The 19,866-nt window shown below is 36.3% G+C and overlaps 1 long non-coding RNA gene across 1 annotated transcript in view; it reads right to left on the bottom strand.

Annotated features, from left to right (window-relative positions):
• LOC111096377 overlaps positions 1 to 19,866 on the bottom strand; it is a 352,626-nt gene that overhangs the window by 278,004 nt on the left and 54,756 nt on the right. The window contains exon 3 of the long non-coding RNA XR_005361180.1: positions 15,464 to 15,524. This is a non-coding gene — a long non-coding RNA (uncharacterized LOC111096377). The remainder of the gene's footprint in view (positions 1 to 15,463; positions 15,525 to 19,866) is intronic.

Below are 19,866 nucleotides of genomic sequence, written 5' to 3'. Positions count from 1 at the left end.
AAGAAGAAATTATGTTTGAGGAACTTATGACCTTTAGAGGAAAACAGTTTGGGGAGTATGATGGTGAGTGAATCTGAGAAAGTTATATAACTGTTTTACATATCCCAACATGAAATAACACAGGTGCCAATGATATTCACTTTATTTTATGCTAAACAAATTTGTAATGATGAGCCCATTAAAACTGACTTTTATTTAGTTTTCAGAATTCCTTATTATCAACTCTGTAATTCCCTTTTGCAAATAATAGTTACAATGGATAGTTTTCTGTTTCAGGTCCAAAGGTTTTTACTGTTTTGTGCCTTTGATATGGTCATTCTTATGCTCTCTTACCTTGACTGCAGGACAACTCCATTTCTTCCTGATTTTTCTTCCCCACCTTTAGCTGTTCCTTCTCTGTTGCATTTTAAATGCAGCTACGCACCAAGATCATCCTGTAAACTTTCACCTCCTTTCACTGTTTAGTTTCCCTATCACTATTTGATAACTAGGGCCTGTCAAATAAATGTTCTGAATCCCTTTCTGATCTGTGTTTCCTCCTCTATTCCTGCTGCTACTGCCTTGATTCAGGATATGATCATCTCCCACCTGGACCACTGCAATAGTCTCCTTATTGATTTGTCACTAGTTTGTCTCTCTCAAATGCATGATCTGCCATGTAGTCTGTGTAACATTTTTCTTAGGACTGTCTACAGCTTTTAGTGGTGCCATACTGCCTACAGAACACCATCCTAACTCTTAGCTCTTGCTCCTTTGCTCCAGCTGTATTAATGTATTGAATCTAGTTCAATGTTGCCTAATGCACTAGGACTCTTTTTCATCTTTGGTGATTTTGTCAACAGATGACTCTTCATCAAATGCCCTTCACTCTGCCCCATTTTTCCTCCCATGCACCACAACTTGCCTGGTGAACAGCTCTTTTTCTTTAAAGACTTTGTCTGGGGCACCTGGGTAGCTCAGTGGTTGAGTGTCTGCCTTTGGCTCAGGGCATGATCCCAGGGTCCTGGGATCAAGTCCTGCATAGGGCTCCCTGTGGGGAGCCTGCTTCTCCCTCTGCCTATGTCTCTGCCTCTCTCTCTCTCTGTATGTCTCCCATGAATAAATAGATAAAGTCTTAAAAAAATACTCTGCTCTACCATCACCTTTCCTTGAAGCCACCCCCTCCTCTCTTTCTGCATACTTCATTGAGAAGAATAGGAGCTGTCTACTGGAAAATCTGAAAGCACTATCTACAATTCCTATTGTGTACTTCTATCTTTACAATTGAATGTGTCCTCTTTTGTTCAAAAGCTGTCCTTTATTTGTGCTTGGGATTCCATTCCTCTTACCTTCTCAGGAACTTCAAGCTTCTGTCACACCTTCTCTACTAAGTTAGTCCCACCAGTATATAATATAATCTACAATGACCATCCTAAAAAATGAAATTAAAGAGTTCTATATCAATCCACTTCTTCCAGCTACCATCTCATTCTTCTATTTCACAATAAAATCCCATAAAATAGTTGTGTATACACAGTGCCTTCACCTTTTTCACTTCATGTCCATTTCACAATTCACTTGAAACTAGCATTCATCCTTGTAACCCAATTTGTCACTAATGGCCTCCATATTACGAAATCCACATTTTCACCTCATTAGAACTTTCAACAACATTCAATAATTGATCTACTATTCTCTCAAAGTTCTGTCTGTTCTCAGCTTACATGATTCCATGTTTTCCTGTGTTTTCTCTGCTTTTCTATCCATTCCTTCTAAGTCTTCTTTGTATCTCCTCTATCACATCTCTAAAAACTGATTTTTTTAGTACTCTTATTTTTTTAGTACTCCCAAGCATAATGTTTCCATAAATTATCTTATTCATCATCATGACTGAAAATACTAGTTCAGGCCAACAACACTTATATTTGTATCTCTAGTCCTACTGTAACCCTTCCTCTGACATCTTGATTCATATACCTATCTATATAACACACTCTCATGGATGCTTCATGGTCAACTCACATAAATATATCCAAGACCTAGTTCTTATTTACGTCTGAAAACCTTTTTCCATCCTGCCTGTCTTTGGCACCATCATCTACATGATTGCTCAAACATGAAACCTGGGAATCACTCCTAATTCCTCTCTCTCTTCCTCTACATCTAATTGATCACTAAATCCAATTATCTCTGTCTTCTCAAAATATTTCAAGGTGAATTTCACTGTCACAACTTCAGTGTCCAAGTTATCATGTTCTTAAACTTAGCTTCTGCAATACCCCCAAATTTATCTCCATGTGCACAGGCCATAGCCCTACCCATCCCTAATTGATCCTCTACACAACCATAGGAATAATCTTTCCTGAAACACAGATCTCAGCATGACACTTCTGAAATAAAATCTCACTTTGTACTTTGTCTTAAGTCCAGGCTTACTGATGTGGCTATAAGCCCTGCTGGTCAACCTCCTCCCCAAATCCCCAAGCTCAGCCTAAACCAATATTCCTTTGCTCTCTACACTCTAGACTCACGGACTCCTGATATTTTCTCAAGCATGTTGGTTTCATTCTCATCTCAATCCTTCACACAGTGTTTCCTTTGCTTAGAACTCCACTCTCCCTGATGTTCTCACGAAGGACTTAATATGTCCTTTAGGTCCTGGCTTAATGTCATCTTTTTAGGGAAATCTTCCCTGGTGACCTAACTTTGTCAATTTCCCATTCATTCTTTATCTCTGTGTCCTGTTTCTCTAATTTGTAATTATATATTTATCTACTCATTTTGTTGCTATTTGTTTCTTGTTATTTCTTCTACTTGGCTCTGTAGAAGGCTCTGCATAATTGACCAAAATATATCCAGTGCCTGTCAGAGTGCTTGTCACCTAGTAGCACTAAATAATTATTTGTTGAATAACTTAATGATTTTTGCAGGCATATAAGTGTTTTTTTGATTGACTGAAAATAGATTGCCTGAGGTGACATGTAGGATCAAAGAGTGAGCCGTAGAAGATAGCACCACTCTGGGATAAAATTTCACTTCAAAGTCAGTAATACTTCAAGAAACAGTTACCAGTATTCTTGGAACTATTATGCCATTATCTACTCTAGCCTACTTTGGCACATTAGCATCTCTACTTACTGACCTTTTGCATAAGAATAGAATAGAATAGAAAGTGGCTTGAAACCATGAATACCTGAAGTATGACATTTAAAAATTCATTCTCAGAAGAAATAATATCCTGATTATCTTTGATTGTGCTAAAAGAGTCTAACATTGTATTTCATTTTGAATACTCTATTAGGGTTCTCCAAAGAAACAGGATATATATATATATATATATATATATATATATATATATATATATATATAGCTTAAGAACATGATAACTTGGACACTGAAGTTGTGAAGTGAAATTCACCTTCAAATATTTTAAGGAGACAGAGATAATTGAATTTAATGATCAATTAGATGTAGAGGAAGAGAAAGAGGAATTAGGAGTGATTCCCAGGTTTCATGTCTGAGCAACCATGTAGATGATGGTGCCAAAGACAGGGAGGATGGAAGAAAGTTTTCAGAAGTAAATAAGAACTGGGTCTTAGATATATTTATGTGAGTTGACCATGAAGCATCCATGAGAATGTGTTATATAGATAGGTATATGAGTCAAGATGTCAGAGGAAGGGTTACGGTAGGACTAGAGATACAAGTATGTGTGTGTGTGTGTGTGTGTGTATACACACACACACACACACACACACACACTCTTTAAGAGCTTTCTTAAAGAGCTGTCTTGTATGTCTGCAGCTTTACAGCCAGTGGCTCCCAGATGCCCAGTTCTTTTATGTCTACCAAGGTACCTGTCTCACCGTTTACACCCCATGTCTCACAGTTCTCCTGAGTGTGCTTGGCCCGAAGGGAGGTAAACAGACGAGTAGTGCTGGCCCCATAAGGGTGTGAGGGATGACCTCTAAGGTCTGGGCAACATCCCTGTATGGCCACTGTTCCACACCAGTCATGGCCTTGGATTTTTCTGTCAAGGCATGGGCCACAGTCATTTCAGAGGCCCCACCTCCTGGAACCAGCTGGGGGTCCAAGAGGACATTGCGGCACACCTGCATGGCATCCTGGAGATTCATATATATATCTTCAGTTTATATATATCCATATATATGTATATATATCTTCAGTTTATAATATACATATATATATATTTTTTAAGGATTTTATTTTTTATTCATGAGAGACAGAAAGGGAGAGAGGCAAAGACGGCAAAGACATAGGCAGAGAGAGAAGCAGGCTCTATGCAGGGAGCCTGATGTGGGACTCTATCCCAGGACTCCAGGATCATGCCCTGGGCCGAAGGCAGACGCTCAACTGCTGAGCCACTCAGGAATCCCTATACATACATTTTTAAAGATTTTATTTATTTTGAAAGAGACAGAAAGAGCTAGCAGGGGGAGGGACAGAGGCAGAGACAGGGAGAGAATCTCAAGCAGACTCCCGACTGAGCACAGAGCCCAAAGCAGGGCTCAGTCTTATGACCCTGAGATCATAATCTGAGCTGAAATCAAGAGTCAGATGCTCGGGATCCCTGGGTGGCGCAGCGGTTTGGCGCCTGCCTTTGGCCCAGGGCGCGATCCTGGAGACCCGGGATCGAATCCCACGTCGGGCTCCTGGTGCATGGAGCCTGCTTCTCCCTCTGCCTATGTCTCTGCCTCTCTCTCTTTCTCTCTCTGTAACTATCATAAATAAATAAAAATTTAAAAAAGAAATAAAAAAAAAGAGTCAGATGCTCAACAAACTGAGCCACCCAGGCACCCTATTATATATATATATATATATATATATATATATATATATATATATATATATATATCTTCTTCCACTTCAAGAGCTTTCTTAAATTATTTATTCTTTCTATTTTTTTTTTCTTTTTGGTCTTCTTTTGGGGAAATTTACTAATGCACAAAATGGATTTTCTTTGTCTTCTATATTCCCCATTTTTTTTCTCTATGACTATGCTTTAATTTTTTTCCTCATTCCTGTTTCACTTTGCTTTTCTATTTTCTACCCTTGTCTCTTAGTCTCTGCAATGTCTATTTCCTCACACTAATTATTAGCCTTCATTTCTGAGGTAACTTTATTTTATCCATTTCTTTCTTGAATCCTACCAGTACTTGCTTTACTTTCTCATATTTTTTTCTTTCTCATATTTTTGATACCTTGATTATAATCAATACTTCCTTGATATATTTCTTTTAGTGGTTTTCTTTTATAACAGTAATTGTTTCAGGAGAGTTTTAATATTGAATTATGATTTTCAACTGCTTTGTGGATAATTTTCTTCCTGTTGAAATTGCATTTGCAGAAAAGTTTTGCTAAATTTCAAAAGCATTTTTCCTTATGTCTTTGTATATGTGCTGTGCTTATTCTTTATTTGATACTTATATTGAATGAGTTGGATTCTTCTGGATTTGGTAATAGCTGGAGTTTCTTAGAGAAAGAAGTGACAGTATATTCCTCAAGGCTTTAGAGGTCAAACACTTTTGGTTACTACAGAGATGAATATTTTCTTTAAAATATGGTGCAATTCTTCTAGAACCAAATTTAATTCAGGAGGATTTATTCATCCAGTCCTACATTTGCCTGGTTCTTTTACCAGCTACTGCTCTTTTCATACCCATATGGGTATAGGCCTTGCTTTCCAAAATTATCCACTCTTTTGGTACCTTTATTGATTTATTGATTTACTTATTTACTTATATGTTTGTTTGTGCTGTAGTATTCCAAAACCTATCTTTGGGCCCACTGCATACTTTTCTCACCTCTAAATAGGCTTCTTCTTGTTAAATTTCAGCCTACTTCCCAGGAGTTCCTGCTTGGGATAGAGTTTTGTCTTTTTAGTAATAGATGTTTTCTGGGGAATCTGTGAGTTCTGTATCCACTCAGCCTCTCAATCTGCCCACACCTTCTTACTACTCTGTCTTGGTGTTCTATAGGGCAGTCTGATAGTATATATATACTATACATTTTTGAAAGTATATATATATATATATATACTTTTTTTTCTGTTTCCTAGTTTCAATGGAAATAGATTTTGTGACCATTGTTATATATTCTCTTATTGCTCATTTGTTTTTAAGGAAGAAACACAGAAATATTCAGAACTAAACTACTGTTGCTTTTCTGCACAAAAACCCTATGAAAACATTCTGTTGCCTCAGGCCTGCACCTAACATTTTTAGTTTCAGGAACAAAAGTACACATGTAGGCCAACATACCATATGTCAAAATCTTTAAGGGTTATAAATCAGGCTAACAAAACTAGTAAGTGAGACATGTTCTATTCTCCTTCCTTAACAAATACATCATCATAATGACCTGGATGGCCAGATTCAAATACATTATTTTCAGACTCTGTTGAATTCTTCTCCTGTCCTCATCCTGCTGCCCACTTCACTTCTCTTACCACCTTAAGCTGTGTCTCACAACATAAGAGCCTCATGAGTACCTATGTGGACATTCCAGCCTGACTGTGAAAGTTTTCTCCATATCATCTATAGTCAGCTGTCCCTTGGGTACCATACAGACCTGAAGATGTACCCAAACTACAATGCAACCCTCCCTTGGAATGCCCACGGAAGATGTGAGGGCTTTGACGGTGGATTCTGGACAGAGAATTCTGACTCCTGGTTGCTTGGAACATGGTCTACAAGTAGGCTGGGGTGCTTTCCCTTGGTTCTGTGATTTCCTTACCCAGGGGTGAGGAGCATTAGCCAAATGAGGCCAGAAGAAGGCTATTAAAAGTGAGGTACCATGTATTTTTCCAGTGATATTTGAATTTCTACCATTAATATCTATTTTGTCATAAAAATGCTTATTATTATTATTTTTTTAACTGGGGAGTTCTAAATGAATCAAAGTTTTTTTTTTTTTCATTTTAAAAATATTTTCTAACTTTATTATGAGAAATTTAAAAGCTAAGTAGGTGAAAAGTCAGATTACTGATCATTTCCTTCTTTACCCTTTCCTATAGCTGTGGATTTTCTACTCTAAATATGTATTATTTTCATAATCTGAAAAGAAACTTAATAAAAATGAAAAAAAGAAGATTATGAAAATAAATAGTGAAAGCCCTAAAAGGGAGTCTAATACTAATATTTACAGGTGAAAAAAAAAAAAAAAGAAAAAGAACTTCCATTTTTTTCTAGTGTGTCATGGCATATTTTCCAAAGGCTTTTCTCCCAACACACACATATACACACACACACACATACATATATTTCCATATCTTAAATGTGTTAAAATGTCCCTCACCAAGACAACAGATTTGCCCTTGGATCTTAAGACATAAGATGTGCCTGGGTGGGTGTCTGTAGCTATGGCCCTTGTGCAGTGTCTTCTTTAATGTTCAAGTGAATGGTCAGCAAAGAGAACATGTACAGAGAGTAGCCAACTCCTCCCCACTGGCCTTCTTTCACCTGCCAGAGTATCTGCATGACCATTTCTATTTGTGTGCATATAATAACTTCCTGCAGGGGTTCCAGACAGGAAATGAAGGGTATGAAGCTGCCAATGTCAAAGAAACACTAGATCCAGAATTCCTCAGCATCACTCCAAAGTGGAGGTTTTCCAGTATTTGATTTATGGCCCTTTGGGCCCCACGTTTCTCATTTTGGAAAGCTTTTAGAACTTTTCCTCAGAACATTTTCCCTCTCCAACCATTAGGACTCCTGATTGGATAAAACTGAGAGTATTATTAAACTTTTGTTTTGTTAACTCCCAATATTTATATGGAATACAAACAAGATTTTATTTTTTCTGTCTATAATAACAAATGTATGATTAGAGTAATACTTCACCGTTGGTTTTTTTTTTTTTTTTTTTGGCTTGGAACTAGGGGTAGGACACCAATTTAATTCACCTCAAGTTCCACTATTTTCCAATTTCCCTAATTTATCACTTGTTCTTCATATATAGGATTTTTTTTCTTAAGTCAAGCCTCTTTGGGGACTCACATGGCAAAAGACCTAGACAAGAATATTTATGGTTTTAAATAATTTTTGTAGGCTTTGAATTAATAGGGTTTGATGAAAAGGTCATTTCTTTTCTCTGAGAAGTGCAACTCCATTTCTGAAACTATGTCCTTATGATCTGTGGTTTCTTCGCATCACACTCATGGCCAGATAGCTTCTATTCATCCCACAGGTATATCTTTTACTCTGCTAAGTGCTCTGCAAAGCATCCAAAAGTTTGTTTTCCATGTTGGTATTTTTTGTGTGTATTCTTTTGGCTTTGTTTTCTTTTCCTAGAACATTCCTTTAGAAAATTGATCTTCAACTTTTATATTTTTATGTTTTTCTTTATTTTTTTATTTTATATAGTTTTTAAATGTACATTACATAAAAATTAGGAAGACTAAGTCAAAAAAAAAAAAAGGAAAGAAGAAAAAAACTATCTATGATTCTACTATCCAAGATAATCATTGTTACTATCCTCATTTTAGTGCACAATGAAAAATGGAGGGTTTTTTTCCTCCTTTCCAAATCCACTGCTATACATAATGGAAGCTTCTCCAAGGATAACCCTATTCATAAGCAATTATTCTAAAGTGTTTCATTTCTAAATATAGAATCTAGATTCTGAGAATTTACTAAATGCAAGGATGACATCATATAAACATATCCAAATCTCTTATGCCATATTTGTGAAAGTGCTCATTTCTGTGTTTGAAGATGTATGGCTCTTATCTTTTTATACCATGTTTGCCTGAATTTTATTTCTCCTTTCTACATGATCCAGCCAGCCATACTGCCTGTGTAAATACAACTCAGGCTTCTTTCTTTTTGATACTCAGAAATCCATCTTCAACATTTTTGATCAGTGTGCAGTGCATTAAATACTACAGCAGATGGTGCTTTTTGATGATGTGTTTCTACATGAAGCAACATTTTGTCCTGTATGCTGCATTATCAAAAAATCAAACATGTAATTATGCAAATATGTATGCCTTTATAATAATCAAGTTTTATTGTAAATGGTTGATGCACATCAATTTGATCCTGTAGTGCTGTTTTAAGTGCGGTTTAAGTGGCTTTTCAGTGTACCCAGAGGCAACACAAATGCATCTCTGGAATATTAATAAAATCCTGAATCTTTGAGACCCCAACTGGAATCTCATTGCTTGTACTGATTGAAACAAAATGCTAATCCTTTCCTTTAAAAAAATCCCCTTTGTTATTTAAAACACTGATATTAGTATGATATGAAGGGCCATTTTATTTTAAATTGTATTTTAATGTAGTTGTTAAAATAATGCCTAATCATACTATATTCAGTCTTCACAATGTAAATTTGATGAGACATGAATCCAATCATCTTGCAACAATGAATGCAGTCATGTATTTTAACCAGTCCGGTTTCTCTAATTCCATAAATTTCTATTGCTGGTGGCTGTTTACTGGTTTCACTTTTGGATGCATTAGCTGTCTTTTGTGGGGACATGTATTGTGAATATTCATTGCAGAAACAATTGACTTCTTAAAAAAAAAGGAAGGGGAATTCTTTAAGTTGAATTCCTATGAGCATTTTCAAGCAGGATTATAACATAGACAGTGGGATTTATTACTGAACAGAATCTGAGTTTTATACATTAGATTGTTTCATTGGTGCATAATAGTGCCCGCTCGTCTCTCCCCAAATACAAACACTCTCGCACATTCTGTTGTGGTTAAACTAACCAGATGGACTGTGGGTACTGATAATCTATGATTGTAAATTATTTTTGCTTGTTTCTTCCTCTTGAAGAGAAATAAAAGGATGAGAAAAGCAGAATACAAAAGGAAGAGCTTTAAAAGGAATGTAGCTTTTAAGGGAAGAAAATAACCACGTAATTTCCTTTTTCTATTTCCAGTCCTCCTTCTCTTTATATTTGCTTTGTTTATTGGGTTTACTATAATTATGGGTTATGTTTTCAATGGCTGCCACTCCCTGGCACAATGAAATATGCACTTTTTCCCTTTGCTCTCATGCCTAGCTCCCCCTGCACTATCCTTCATCTTACCATAGAGCATGACTTTCTTCCAAATATGTAGATTCACTTGATGTTTTCTCTCTTTTTCACCTATTGTTTATACACTGCCATTAAATCTCTGGTTATTTTTATTTGCTTTTTGTATAACTTTCTGATTCATAGTCCCTCCCTAATGCATCAGGGTCTAGATTTACTTTATTTTGATCTCTTTGGGGGTTGTGCAACCTGCAGTGTACATTTCTTTGTCAAAATTACATCATTTCATCTCTTCCCAATTTTTTAAATCTCCATTTACCCGTTTCTCTGATTCACCAAGATCAAGATAGTTAGATATATTGATAGGTAGATTTGGGGAGCAGGGATGAAAGGCATGCGGGACTGGAGATTTTTGTTGCTTAGATGTCTATCTATAACCACATGTTGAAATAAAATGTCAAGGATTCATATCTGAATATTTAAAAATAATTTTAATGCACTATCACTTTCTGAGAATCTTTAAGCTTAAAATTTCCCTATAATTTAATTACTCTCATAGGTATCAATTATCCCTGTTCATTTTGTTTCCTCCAGGCCACATCAGTTCTGTTCTTGATGGCCGAAGCTGTGCTGTTTGGGTAAGTCATTAAAGTGCAATGGGTTTTGTTTCTTATTACTGTACTGGGAGTTTTAATATAAAAATGGCATGGTACATGGCCTATTTAAATTGCAAACACACACACACATACACACCTACATTACTGTAGTGGTCATTTGTAAAGGTCAAGGCAAGCTCTGGACTGTTTTCATGTTGCAATCTATGTGATTTCCTTTTCTGTCCATAATCAGAGCCTAGTGATAGCTTCTGAATCAAGAGGAAGTGAGCCTGCATTAATGTTTGAGTTCCTGTTGTATACAGATTTTTCTAATCAACTAGGTGTGAGTGTGTCAGGGCTGACCTGGAGATCTTATAAAAACTAAGATCCTTAAACCATGTATGACTAAAAAAGTTATTTCATTCTGACGTTATAACCTTATAACTTTTATATATATATAAATATATATATATATATAAACAAGAATCAATTCATTTCTTGGGTTTTTCCCCAATAATCACTTTTGTTTTTGCAAGGTGATATTCATTCGTAATCTGAAATGTATGTTGATGTTTCTTTCAATCAGCCTCTTAATCTTTATTAGGAAAATCAATAGTGTCCCTGGCCTTTTGACGGCTTTTTAAACATGCAAATGTACCATAATACTTTTTTTTCGGCTTTTGAATTTAACTTTAGATGACATGACATTTCAAGCTCAGTTTAGAGATAAAAACACGACAGTAACATACACAACTGCAGCATTGATTTTAATAGAGTAACAAGAAATGTAGTCACATATTCTGCTTAAGTTTCCCCAGCAGAAATTGCTTCTGCTTCAGAGCCTATTACAAATGCAATTCACTAGGGTCTTATGGGTGACAAAGCTTTAATTAGCATCACATTGTTTTCTAATGTGATTTTGCACTTGTAAAAACAGGATTAGGAATCAAAATATACTTTTATAAATGCCAATTTTAATTGCATTACTGATGGTTTGCAGGTCTTTAAGCACCCCACGCAGCTTCTCACATAATACCTCTATTTGAAGGATTAAGTGTAAAACATAAAGAAATGATGGCATATATTGTCTAATAAAACACTTCTAAATCCGAAGAGGAAATACAGTCATTTATAGTATACGACATTTCATCTGACATCAGCACCTTCCTAAGTCTATGCCCCCAAAGTAATTGGTGCCCATAAAATAGGTAATGCTTAGTAATTGTCTGCTGTTTTATTCCATAGCAGAGAAATTAGAGCAGCAGGGCACATTGGTGTGCCTTCGTGAGAATGCACCTCAAGACCCGCTAATTTCTTTCTTGGCCCTCCTGCATTTTTTGTTTGTTTGTTTTTTCTTTTCATTTTTCATTTCATTTTCTTGTCATCTTTATTTTACTTTTGTGTTTGTTATATGTGATCCATTTAAGGAAAGAGCCATCTTCTTTTGTTGAGAGAATTTTCTAGAAGATCATAAGTAGGTTTGATCCTTGAATTAAAGATCTGCCTTAAAAATCACACTCTTTCATCTTTCCATTATATCTCTGTTCTAAGTGCTTAATAGACCTGTGTCCATTCACCTGCACCATACATTTTCTACAGGTAGGCAACAACTTTTCCTCACCTTTTAAACAGAGGCAGATCCAAAGACACAGTGGGGTGAAACAATTTATCAAAGGTTAGGCAACATTTTAGTTGGAGAAATATACCAAAGTGTGTGTTTCTATTTCCTAGCTTGCAGCTATAATCACTAGATCTGAGAAAGATAATAACTGGACATCATATGAAGGGTTCTCGTTTAAAAAAAATCATAATAACTTTTGTTCAGTTTATTTTACTTTTGTGGATGAATGCTGCTTCTAAGCTTTGGTTATTTGAACAGGGGTTAGAACTGAAATGATCTTAACTGAAAGTGACAGTTTTAATTTTGAAATGTTGTCTCTGTGCCACAAATGAGATGATTTGGGAAACAGATTCTTATTCTATAGCAGCTCTAGAGTCAGAGCTATTTTTACTTTATCACAAACTATGTTGGTGTCCACTGAGCTATTTGTTTAAATCAGTGGAAAGACATTTTATATTCCAATATAAATGTAATTATGTTATTTGTTGTTTGAGTTTTAAAACCTTAAAATTCTTTATATTTTTACTGTTTTTTCCACTAATTTAAGAATTTTCAAATTAACAGAAAGAATGCAAGAACAGTAAATGAGTTTCACTGTTTTTGAATTTTTGATTTTCTAAGAGGAAAAAAACCTACTGCTAGATCAATGTAAATTTTAAAGTTTTTTTCATTTCTCTTTAATTGCTTCTTAATTTCTTATTGATCCACTAACCAAAGGATTATTGTTTGATTCACTGAGTGAGCTGGCAAGATTGCCTGGGTGAAATTAAATCAGTTGACCCAGCCTCTTCTGCTGGAAATTGGGTTGTGCAATTGTAATAGTTCTATGCACTCAATAAGGCGAAGTGAGAAAGGACAGCCTAGCTAGGAAGCTCCATAATATGCCTCCTATTTTAATTCATTACCGCTCCTCTGTTGTACCCCTTAAGCAGAGGACCTTGCAAGAGAAACCCAGATGGGAATAACTTTAGGTCACTCTCAAAGCCCAACTGTGGCTCAACTGCCATAAAACTTTTATTTATTCTTGGTTTATGGTATGAAAATAACAAAATCGAAAGGCCAATCCTTAAACTGTTCCCTATTCCTTGTCCAACTTTCATCCATACTTTTCAATATCAATTTTTGGTTTATTCTCAGCTCTCTCCTTTCTGTCCCTTTATTGATTTCAACTTTAGCCCATCCCTATACTCACTGTTATCTGTCTTAATTCCTATTGTTTCTCTCACTTGTATTTCATTCAATTAATGCAGAAACGTTTAGCATTTTTTCTGCTTGTCTAAAGACCTTGAGTACCGATGAATATCAGCACAAGTCCTGCAGACTCTGGAAAGCCTAAACTGATGTTGCCACCCTGTACATGACACTCCCTTCTATAACTCTTCTGTTGCTTATGTCATTTTGTGCATATGAACATCTTACAAACTTACTCTATTATCTCATTGTTTTATATATGTCTCTTTGGTATGCATTACATTGGTAAACATCTCCATGTCAGTAGGTCTTCCTTTTTTTGTATCTTTTTTTGGGACATCTTCCCCCACCTTTGCATAGAAATAGATTTTATCACACAAATGTGATTTTATCACATGAGTGTGTGGGGAAATGAGGCATTGCCTGAGATCTCAGGTAAAAGGCAGGCAAATAGATTAGAAAGGACCAGATCCTAACAAGGAAGGGGTTCAGCACAGTATACAAGGGGTTAAGGACTCAGCCTAAAAGTATAGCATGAAGAAAGTCAGGATCTGAACAGAGTCACATGGGTGATATTTCAGGATCAAAATTGGGTAAGTACTAAGAAGTGTCTGCACCTTCTATGATTACAAGTTTGTAGAGATTAGCCTCCTGACTGATCTCAAGGTATGGGTAGTTCTTGGAATCAGGTGGAAACATGAGAGAGGTATGAGGGAGCAAGAGCCTAACAGTTTCTAGATGGAACATAAATAGTGCTTAATAAATGCTGGTTCATGGATAAAAGTACATTCAAAAGAGCACTAATGTAGCTCCTCTACCCCCGGATGCTAGCTCAAACTTTTGACAAGTAGATCATATTCAAATTAAAATGTACTAACATATATTTCCCTGAAGTCTACCAATCTAAATTTTTTTCCTACTTGCCAAGTTTTCACGTATTGTATACTAAGAACTACTGATCGACTATCTTCAGGGACAGGAATAAAAATTTTATATGCAGCTTCTTTCAATAGATTATCCCAAATTTTTTAATTACTAAATTTCTCTTCTCAACAAACAGCTCTATCCTATATACCAGGATATATAGTATATATATATACTATATATATACTAGTTGAGGATTCGTAAGAATACTCTGGTAGTCAAAGCCAATTTCTAGTCATGAGAGAAAAATGTCTTTTAATTATTTGTATGAGCTATGGTCCTATAAATGTGTACTGGCCTCCCTATATCTCCCCTACAGATGTTATTGGCTGGTGTTTCTGATATCTCTATGGTAATATTTCAAACACCTCCCACATGTTTCCTGCCCTGGAGAACTTTCAGTTAATGTTAGATTCTAAGACCTCTGTCTCTGACATTAAAAACAAGTTCTGGCACTCATTTTTATCTCCATTTCTCATACAGAAGAATAATGGTAGATGTAAGTAGAGGAAAGAATATCAGCCTGGTTGCCAAGAGGCCTTGGTTCTAATTCTGTCTCTACTGCCAACCTTCCCTTTGGTCTTGAACACTTTCCTTCTTTTGTAACCTCTGAACCTTCTGGGCCCCAGTTCTCTCATCAGTAGCAGAAGGGACTCAATCTATATTGATTAAGGCTCTATGTATTCAATTTTCTGTTTCCTTCCCTGGAGAGAATACAAAATATTAGATGTTGTAATATATATATATATATAGAGAGAGATATCTATCTATCTATCTATCTATCTATCTATCTATCTATCTATCGAGAGATTCATGAGGACAAATTAAAATGCAGACAGAATGTATACAAAGTTACTTGATATGTCTTTGTAACTTGCTGGTAGTTTTGATACTGACATTTTTCTCATGCAAGTTTAGTGGTCTCCTGGTGGTTGAATTAGTCCTTGTTATGGAACATTCATTATTGCCTATGTAATCCTTGACTATCTGAGGTTATGCTTAATAGGTCTTAACTTTTATTCTCACAAGTTAGTGACAATAATATTAAGTCAACATTTTGGAGTACTTATGATGTGTTCAGCAGCATTCTAAGTGCTTTATATCTATTTATTCATTTAATACTGAAAACATGAGTGCTATTACCTGTCCATCCCCAGACTAGGATACAAAGGCACATACAGCTAAAAATGTTGTTTCAGATTACCTAGAGAGAAGTTAGAGATTTTCAATTGGAGACAGGCAGCACACATCCAGCATCTATATTCTTGAATGATTATACTGTTTTGCCTATTCTCCTTCAAAGTACTTGAGGAGAAAGCACAACCTTAGCTAATGTTTTCAGCGTAGGTGAAACTTTCCACATATGCTGTATGATCACAAGTTACTGGCAGGGTAGCTGTTAGCACTACAAAACAGTTGGTTAAATTTTCATACTTTACCATGCACACTAGCCAACAGGGACTGAATAAAAATGCTGATGCTCTGAGAATGCCACCCCATTTGGAATTCGAGGGAATAAATCATAACAATCAACAGGGACACAGAACATCCCCACATCAAAGAGGTGAAGTTAGTCACAAGTGACAATCCAGTGTTAAATAATTAAATTGTCTTAGTTGTTAACTGTAAGCGAATGTTGTTTTTAATTGCACTTTAATAATGCCATGCCCTTTATAACCAAAATTAATGTTTTCTGTCACTCTGTTTTTGAAGTATGCACCAGTTTAATTAAACTATTAATGGTGCGGATTTTAAGTACTGTATATTCTTCATTAAATTGTATCTGTTCAACAAGCATAAACAGGAAAATGGAGTCGGTGAGGAGCAGATTCACATTCTGCCGGACAAATCACTCATCATCAGATAAGATGAGCGGTATGCTTATTTAGGTGCTTACTCCCATGGTAAACAAATCCAATTCACAGCTCTCGTTTAAAAATAATGGTGATTGTGCCTTTTAAAGATATGGGTTTACTGAGCTTTTGTGAGACAGACAAGCAAAATGCAGGACCTGAAGAACTATGGTGACAAGGGCTTCAGTTCACTTGGGATCATGGGCCCCTTTCTGCCATCTAACTCAGACAATTCAGGAAGAAAGACCCTAAGAGGCGTAGGCTTCCTCTTCTTTATCCCCTCTGGATTGCCTAATTATAGCCAAGTCTCCTGCAGAACACATGAAACCAACCTAACATAAAACAGCCATTTGTTTTTATTGCCAGAAATGACAATTGATAAAGTAAACACTGTGCACACCCCAAGCATCTCCTGGATTCAATTCAAGAGAATCGATTGAGTCTGGCTTAAAGATCAGGAAGGGCTAGGGCAGGATAATTTCTTGTCTCTTCAGCCCATTGATGACATATGCAAATAGAAAGGGGACCCTAATTGGCAAATGCTTAAAAAAGCAGGACAGTAGCGAAATTACACTTCTCTAGCAAGAGGAATGGTGGGGCAACATCTGCTGCTTATAGTTGAAGATGTAACATGTTATAATAGAGACAAGTGTGTCTTTCCTTTGTGTGGCAGATCAATCAATAGCTTTTCATGTGATCTTGTTCACTATTATGTTAGTAATGAAACCCTCGTGTGATGTGACAACTGTGGAATAACATTTGGTCACAAAGCTGGTGTTAACAAGCACAACTGGCACTCTGGTAATTAGACTGATTTCTGGTCTCTTCTTTCACAAATTGTCGATAAGTGCAGTAAACAGGCCGCTGATTCCTTTCTGAACAGCTATATTAAGCTTCATATTCTTGGAAATTCATCTAGGTTTGTTTGTGGGGGGTGAAGCAATAGAAGAGAAAAGATCATATGACAATCTTTCTCTCCTGGCCAGCCCCTGCATATGTAAACACATGCATGTCTATCTTTGCTATAGAATTGTGTCAGTAAAATTTAAAGCATATACTAACATACTTAGTTTTCATTAACTATCAGTTGGCTGAGAACAAGAGCCAGATAAACAAGGACTCGGTGCAGATCCTTGGGTTTAAGATTCACTAAATGAAGCAGAGAGATGGACCTTAAATGGGAGACAAAACGCATAAAAAACTAACCATATCTTTCACACTTTTTTACAAGAAGAGCTGTATTTGAAACTATAATTCATTTACGAGCTTAGCCCTGGGAAGAAGCTTAAATATATGAATCTAATATCCTCCTTATTATCCATTCTGACAATTATTTTTGGCCTTAATGTTTTCTCCTGCTATATGGATTTTCTGAAGAGAGACAGTAGAAGCTCTTAAATATAGAGCAACATGAAAATCTGATCCACCTATAGACAATCAATGGGCTTGTCTCTGAGGATTCCCCCATTGTTAACGAAAGGTGCTAATTGCATTTAAATGTGAGTGGCTCTGAGTGCTAGGTGAAAAAGTTTATCCAGATGGGACCTCTGCTTCAGGGAAGCTCTGATCTGAGCCAGCAACCCTAAGAAGGCCTGACACGCTTTCTGCTAGTAAAAAAGACAACTTTAAGTAAATCACCATTATATGATCATGGGAAGCATTTGGAAGCCAAAATGAAATGCCGGGTAGAATCAGGTCCTTCATGAAGATTCTGTTTTAAGCCCCTCTGTGTTTCAGTCCATCCCTGTCCCAGACATTTGTTTGCTGCTTGGTACACAGATGCTTAGAGACAAAAATACATTTGGTCATGTCAAGTTTTTCTTTTTTTTCCTCCTGGACTTGGAATTTCATTCTCTGACAGGTTTTTAGATATGTTTTGTTGTTGTTAAGTTCTAGTGGATGTTGAAGTATTTCAATCATCTCCCTCCACAGAGATATGATTCTTTCTTTAGTCCTCATGTAGCTTTTCCCTAGCTTTCTCCACTTTTAAAATACTAGCTGAGAGGCTGGAGTGCCATCTCCAGTAATAAATATGACCAGTTAAGAAGGCTTCATGGGAGTCAGACCCAAGCCCACCAAGTAATCTCATAGGCTTATTAGCTCATATGGCGATTCCCCAAAGTTATATACAAAACACTTCAGCAAACTTTTACTGAGTGGTTAGTCACCTGATAATGAGGGTACAGAGATGACAAAACATGGACCCTGGAATCCTTTCACAACGTATATGTATATACTTTTAATATCTTACAATTTTATTTGGCACTTAAAGCTCAATAAATGGAAAAAAAAAAAAAGACACAGCCTCTGTCCTCACTGTGCTCACAGTCTTAATAGAAGCTTTGCTGCGAGTCATTTTCAGAGATTTGGCTTCATTCAGAAATCAATGATGGGACAATAAAGAAATTAAGCCAGGAGAAATATATAAGTATGAAGGATAGTAAGGTAAGGAATCCATAATATTTGGCACCAAGTTGATTTATTAACTAAGTGAATATTTAATTTTTTTCTATGGCTCTCATGTTTTTCAAAAGTGGGAATAGCAAATAGAAATAAGACACTGTTACTCCAAAGCCACATAGCTGGTATGGTCTAATTAAAGGCGCAAAAGACTGTGCCACAGAGCAACAGAAGCTCTGAGGGAAGAAGGGCCAGAGTACAAACAAGGATAGAGGATGTACTTGCTGCTTATCCCTTAAATGTTAATGTTCTGAGGCACCCTGAATCCATGCTCTAGTAAGCTGACTTAAACACAGCCCTACATGAAATATTGCTTAACCTTCCCAGTAATATTTTGAGGCAGTTGTTACTGTCCAGTGGATGAATAGAATTGAAATGCAGAGGAGGTCATTTACTTGCCCCAAGTAATATAGTTAGTAAGGAATGGGTGTAAAATGAGGACAAAAGTCAGTTAAAGTTAAAGCCCAAATACACTTTCTACAACACCAAAATTTTCAGGGACTCATAAGGTATTTTGTACCATGTAGGCCACCTACTTGGCATTCTCAGGACAAAGGTAAGCCACCACCCTATACATTTCAATTATCTTAGTCATGGAAGGTTAGACCTAAACTGGTAGAGTCTGAGCACTAGGGAAGGTCAGAACTTTGAATTTCAGGCCAGGAAATAGTCTAAATTTATGGATATTTAATTAAGAGTTAAAACAACCAAATCTAAATAGCCAGCAGTATATCCCCACATAAAAGCTTAGACCTAGCTTTCAGACAACTGCAAATCCCTAGCTCTTGAAAGGCTAATGAAACAAAAGACACCAATATGCTCACTGCTTGACTGTGGAATCTAGAGATCATTTATAAATCTGCCAACTGTTATAAATCTGATTGTAAAGACTCTGTGTTGAAGAGCTGGAACTTTACCTTGAAAAATATGGTTGTCTTTTGTCCACATTATTCATGGCCCTTTATCCATAGCTGTCCCTCCCAAACTCTCCTACTAGCCATTAACAGCTACAATAGGAATCTATCTCATGCTAGGCAATGTATATTTTCTGAATTATTCTTGATAATTACCCAATGAATTTATTAAAAGGAAAGTTGAACCTCAGAAACATTGTTCTAGGTTATGTTGTTATTTGGGCTGGAGTCAGAATTCAAACCCAGCCCCTTTTAGTTCTTCATACTACCAATCCTCTCGCAGATATGAAAAAGTAACAAGGGATAACAGATTTTGTCC

This window comes from Canis lupus, chromosome 6 (assembly GCF_011100685.1).
Source record: "Canis lupus familiaris isolate Mischka breed German Shepherd chromosome 6, alternate assembly UU_Cfam_GSD_1.0, whole genome shotgun sequence".
NCBI classification, from domain to species: domain Eukaryota; kingdom Metazoa; phylum Chordata; class Mammalia; order Carnivora; family Canidae; genus Canis; species Canis lupus.
The sequence above is the reverse complement of the archived record's forward strand: the minus strand, read 5'-3'. Positions and strand labels throughout refer to the sequence as shown.